Consider the following 6214-nt stretch of genomic DNA (forward strand, 5'->3'; position numbering starts at 1 on the left):
TTTTCCTGTTCTCCTCTAGAACTTCAGTGGTGTCACAACTTATATTTAAATATTTTATCCACTTTGAATTTATTTTTGTGTATGGTGTAAATTGGTGGTCAAGTTTCATTTTTTTTTTTTTTTTTGCATGTAGGTGTCCAATTCTCCCAACACCAATTATTGAAGAGGCTATTTTTGCTCCATTTTATGTTCCTACCTCCTTTTTCCAATATTAATTGACTGTAGAGACTTGGGTTTATTTCTGGGCTCTCTATTCTTTTCCATTGTTCCATGTGTCTGTTTTTATCCCAGTACCAGACTGTTTTGATTACAGTGGCCTTGTAATACAGTTTGATGTCAGGTATTGTGATCCTTCCTACTTTGCTCTTCTTTCTAAAAATTGCTGCAGCTATTTGTGTCACTTATGGCTCCATATAAATTTTTGAAGTATTTGTTCTATATATGTGAAATATGACATTGGTACTTCAATAGATATTGCATGGAATCTATACATTGCTTTGGGTAGTATGGACATTTTGTTGATGTTAATTCTTCCTATCCCTGGACATTGTGTGTGTTTCCATTTGTTTATATCTTTCTTAATGTCTTCAGTGTTGTGTAGTTTTCTGAATAGAGATCTTTTACCTCCTTGGTTAGGTTTATTCCTAGGTACTTTATTTTTCTTGTTGCAATATCAAATGGAATTTTTTCCCCTCATTTCTGTTTCTGATGTTTCATTGTTGGTATACAAAAATGCCTTTGATTTTTGAATATTGACTTTCTATCCCACTGTTTTGCCAAATTCATTTATTAAGTCGAGCAGTTTTTTGGTGGAGTCTATAGGGATTTTTATGTACACTATCATGTCATCTGTAAACAGTGACAGCTTTGTTTCCTCTTTTCCAATTTGGATGCCTTTTATTTCCTTTTCTTGTCTGATTGCTGTGGCTAGGACTTCCAATACTATGTTGAATAGAAGTGGTGAAGGTGGACAATGTTCTCTTAGTCCTGATCTTAGTGGGAAAGTTTTTAGTTTTTGCCCATTGAGTATGATGTTGGTTGTAGGTGTGTCATATATGGCCTTTATTAGGTGAGGAATGCTCCCTCTATTCCTACTTTACTGAGTGTTTTTATCATAAATTGGTGATGTACCTTATGAAATGCTTTTCTTCATCTATTGATATGATCATGTGATTTTTGGCTCTCATTTTGTTTATGTGATGCATTACGTTTATTATTTTGTGAATATGTACCATCGTTGCATCCCTGGGATGAATCCCACTTGATCATGGTGTATGGTCTCTTTTATGTATTGCTGGATATGGCTTGCTAAGCTCTCCTATGACTTCTGTTTAATAGAAGAGCTATGGCGAAGTCCCAAAACCACTTGGGCCCTTTTGGGTCAGTACCCTGCTCAGGGATCTGGGGAGAACAAGCTGGTGCTGACCAGTGTTTTTGAGAAATTTACCTCAACACCTGAGGCCTTGCTATTCTCAGTGTGGGGCCTTGTAAATTCCCAAAGGCAAATGACCCAAACTGTTATTCAGTGTATGTTATAGAATGTGCATATGTATTTTCAAATTACTGAGTCCTAATGGCAGCAAATTTGATTTCAGAGCCAATTGAAATGGCCTCTTTTAAAAATGATTACTTTTCAGGTTCCATGATATGGTCACACCATAAGCTACATGTCTGCAGGAGGCTTAGGCAGAGATGGGTGCCACTCTTCAGTGCATTCAGTAGCTATCTGGTTGGGTGGTGCATGTCCTGGGCTGTAACCCAGATCTCATGACCCTGCAGGTCACCTAGTAGGGACCCAACTCAGGATCAGGCTCATTGACATTGGAGAAACAACAATTCCAGAATATATCAGCTGTTTAAAGCAGACTCTGAACAAACGTAACACAGCAATCCAGGAAATCATAGCAACTCATCAGCATTGTGAGCATACTGAAGGCATATGAGATAGTTGTAAAAACTTTAATAATGACACTACATGTTGCATTAAAAAAATTCCCCCTGAATCTTCAGAGAGAAAAAAATACAAAAGATGAAGAGCGTGGACCCTGAGAAAGAAGGTATCAAGAATGGCTTCTGGTGGCTAACTGGGCTCAAATTAAAAAAAAAAAAAAAAAAAAGTTTAGCAGAGATTTCTACACAGGGGCCTCTCATGCAAACTTCATTTCAGGGTGAAGTCTGCACTGAGCCACCGACCCGCCTTTGCACTGAACTGCATGCCTGTACTGTGTTTCTGCCATCTGAGGCAATCCTTATAAAGAAGTTCCTGGAATCCTATTTAACCAATGGGACTGAGGCTTTCCCCATCCAATTGGAGCTGTGTAGCTATATCCCCATCAACATCTTCACCAACCAATCAGAGGAATTCCATTCTAACCAATCAGGCAAGTGCCCTTTTCACCAACTAAACTTCAAGGATTTGGGGTTCTCATCTGCATGAGGATGGACCGATCAGGGACCAGGGTCAGAAACTTCTGTCTATATAAGCCAGCTCCCCTTTGACTCGGACAGTGCACTTTCCCTTTCCACTGAAGATTGTGTTTCTCTGTCTGAGCTGAAACATTGAAGGAGACCCAGAGTAGAGCAGGCCAGACCAGCATGGAGCAGACCAGCAAGGAGCAGATCAGAGCACAGCTGTCTTGCTAGAGAGGGGCCAGGTCTCAAGGCTATTCCACATCCATGCTGTTTTACCAGTCATGCTATATCATAATTGAGCTGTTCTGCACTGAATATAGTTCCCTTCTTCACTGCACCCCAAATTGGGGATTCTCATTGGTGTTGAATTTGCACCAATGATCATTGGTTGATAAGAGCAACAATATGCTAATTTGAAAGATGGAGGTGTGATTAAGATTGAGGGTGCCACTCTAAGAGTTATATACATACCTGGCCATACTAATGACTATATGGCTCTACTTTTAGAAAAGGGGAATGCTCTCCTTTTTGGAGATTGTATCCTAAGGGAAGAAACTGTGTTTAGTGTGATTACATGAACTCCCTAAAAGAATTAATCAACCAATGACATCAGTTCAATGAATCCATATTTGGTGTGTGGCGAAAAAGGAAACTTTATTCAGTACAAATATCTCAATGGTGATATAGCACAGCTATGGAACAACCTAGAGGCCAGGCCCCTCTCTGGCTAGGCAGCTTTCCTATTCTCTTGTCTGTCTGCCTCTCTGCTCCTGTGCCAGTCTACTTTACTCCGGAGATGTTCTCTGTGTGTTTCAGCTTTAACTGGGGAAACAGACTTTAGTTACTGATGGAAAGGGAGGAGAAGCAGAGTCAGAAGAGAGATGGCTTATAAAGACAGAAGTTCCCATTCTTGGTCCCTGATTGGTCCATCCTCATGCAAATGAGGACTTCAAATCTCTGCAGTTTGATTGGTCCAATAGGCACTGTCCTGATTGGTCAGAATAAAACAACTTTGGTCAGATCTGAGCTGTTCTGATTAGATGGGGAAACCCTTGGTTGAAATAGGATTCCAGGAGCTCCTTTATAGGGCTGGCTCAAATGGTAGAAACACAGTGCAGAGGCAAGCAGCTCAGCACAGACTTTTCCATGAAGTACAGTTTGTGTGAGAGGGCCCTGCATAGAAATGGCTGCTGGGCTAGGTATTTTGTTTGTCTGTTTTTGTTTTGTTTTGTTTTTGTCTTTTTGTTTTGTTTTTAATTAGAGCTCAGGTAGCCACCAGAAGCCCTATCTTCTTTCTCAGGGTCCACAAGTTATTGAAAATCAAAACTGGCATTATGTATCCAGGACATGGCCCCATAATCCATAATGCTGAAGATAAAATTCTACATTTCTCACAGAAATATTTGAGAAGAGCGGATTCTTACAGCATTTTCTGATAATTTTGAAAAAATCTTTACAGTAATAGAGCTTGTAAAAATTACTTCCAAGAATACTCCTGAGTACTTACATAAACTGACTGAATACAATCTCTTGCTTCATTTGAAAAAAATTTGAAAAAGAAGGAAAAATACTTAGCAACATGTATCCAATAAATGGGAAAGCTCAATAAAGGAAAGCTCATCTTAAGTTTCAGATTAATAAAAGTTTTGTTGTTTTGTTTTGTTTACAGAGACTGGTATATTTCCTTGACTATTAATTGTTAACAGAGAAGTTAGTGTATAATATTGGAAATAACCATAGGTATACCTTAATGTCATATTTATCCTAACATATATATACTCCATTTTATATCTATAATATATTTATCTAACCTAGATCTTAATACATTTTACCAAAAAGTAAAGACCCAAGAGTTTATCCAATTTCAATTGATTAAGTAAAATGGTTACTTTAAAAAATAATAAAATATATGTAATTTACACAGGATATTATTCTTGGAAATTGGTTATCTATTATCAGTAGCCAATAATAGTCTTTTCTCTAGCTGCTTCATTTAACAGTGCAGATTTCTATGTAATCCTTCCTTTTCTACAACCCTTGTTTATATCTATAGATAATAACTTTGCTTTCATGTTTCTGTCAATTATATCATGACTATTTATTAGTTCTATAGTTCTATGTCATTTTTATTTTCTTATAATGGCATTCCACGAATGATTCCTGCATATCAACTTTTGGCAATTAAAAACTACTAAATTCCCAGTTAAAAAATCATTACTTTCCCATCTTGTTTTGGTTAACAAGAGCCATCATCCCAAGCCCCTACATAATAACAAAAGGTAGCTCTGAAAAGACAGTAGCCAGCCAGCAGTCCCAGTTCCATCCTCCACATGCAGCGACAAATGCTGCCAAACTGGCTAAGGTGATCAGGTCAGGAAGGATTACACTACAGCTTCTGAGCTGTTCTGATCAGTCAGTCATACACTTAGGCTCCTCATTGGCTGCCACACCTGGGGTCCTCTGAATGCAATCTCCTTGCAGCTTGATTTTGTTACAATTTGCACATACTTTGACACTCATGAATAAGGCCCCCATTCAAATTTATCACAGGATGTATTATATTTTGAAAGTCACTTAATGACAATGGTGAGTGCTTTGCCCAAGCTTGTATATATTTTTGGGCTCCTACTTTCCACTGGTTTTCTAAATGCCAGCCCCTGGTTCAGTCTTTGTCTTATTGTCACAGGATGATCAGTTAACATGTATCAAGTATGCTCTGTGTGCCCAGCACTGCAGCAAATGAATAGAAACATAGTGTTCCTGCCAGGCAGATTCATCATTTAACCACAGTGAGCAAGAGAAGAAACAAAGAAACAAACAGTAGGAGAAGATGTACCCTTCCCACTGAGGTCAGACCATGGTAAAACTAGGCCAGATGTCTTTGTTGCTGCAGCCTCTGATGCCTCCAACAGATGGCTGCTTCTCCATGGGCGAGAGACTATTGTGATGAGTTTTAAGGAAAATTTTTTTCTTGAAATAAGGTTACCACTCTATTTGAAACATTCACCTAAAACAGGCTTCTGGTCCTGCTCCAGGCAGCCTCATTTATCCACCATGACCCTAATCCACAACCTCCGGCCCTTTTCAGTCTGCCACCCCTATCCTATCATTTAACCAGGGAAGGAGACAGATTTGAGAGCCCTTTATATTGCCAAGAGGAATATTTATCACCCCTTCTTTTTATAAGAGCAGACTTTCTGTATGTCTGAGTCCCTACACCCTAAAGTAAGTCAATGCCTCTGGAATTTCTCCCCTTAATTGGCGATTGGTTGCCATTAAAACTTCCAGCTGCACTAACTCTTATTTTCAAGTTAGTATTGAAATAACAGTTATGAAATAAATACAAGAATCAGTTGGGGTGGATAAAAAGGTTTATATCAGGTAAGATCTCACAAGAACAAGGTCTTAGATAAGTAATTCCAGATTATCTTAGGGCAGGGTGTCTGGGAGGTACAGGCAGGTGCTCAGTGCCCCAAAGCCATAAGGAAGAGTATTATCTCACAGAGGTGTCCAACCCACGGCCCTTTTGCAGCCCAACACAAAATCATAAATTTACTTAAAATATTATGAGATTTTTTTTGTTTTGTTAGTGTTTGTGTATTTAATGTGTGGCCCAAGACAATTCTTCCAATGTAGCCCAGTGACACCAAAAGGAAAGGTATTTCCCCACAAGGTTGGAGCAAGATACACATGTCTGAGGAAGGGCCTCATGACCAACCTTCCCTGAGCTTAGTTGGAATTCTGGCCTAAGTCCCAGAGTTCATCCCTCTCTGGTCATTGGGTCAGGAATATCAAGTTGCTC

The 6214-nt window shown here is 39.0% G+C and overlaps 1 pseudogene; it reads left to right on the plus strand.

Moving 5' to 3' along the window:
- Positions 1-1692: 1692 nt before the first annotated feature.
- Positions 1693-4021, plus strand: LOC112317741 (endoribonuclease LACTB2 pseudogene; annotated as a pseudogene).
- Positions 4022-6214: the final 2193 nt, after the last annotated feature.

Source organism: Desmodus rotundus, chromosome 4, assembly GCF_022682495.2.
Source record: "Desmodus rotundus isolate HL8 chromosome 4, HLdesRot8A.1, whole genome shotgun sequence".
Lineage (NCBI taxonomy): Eukaryota > Metazoa > Chordata > Mammalia > Chiroptera > Phyllostomidae > Desmodus > Desmodus rotundus.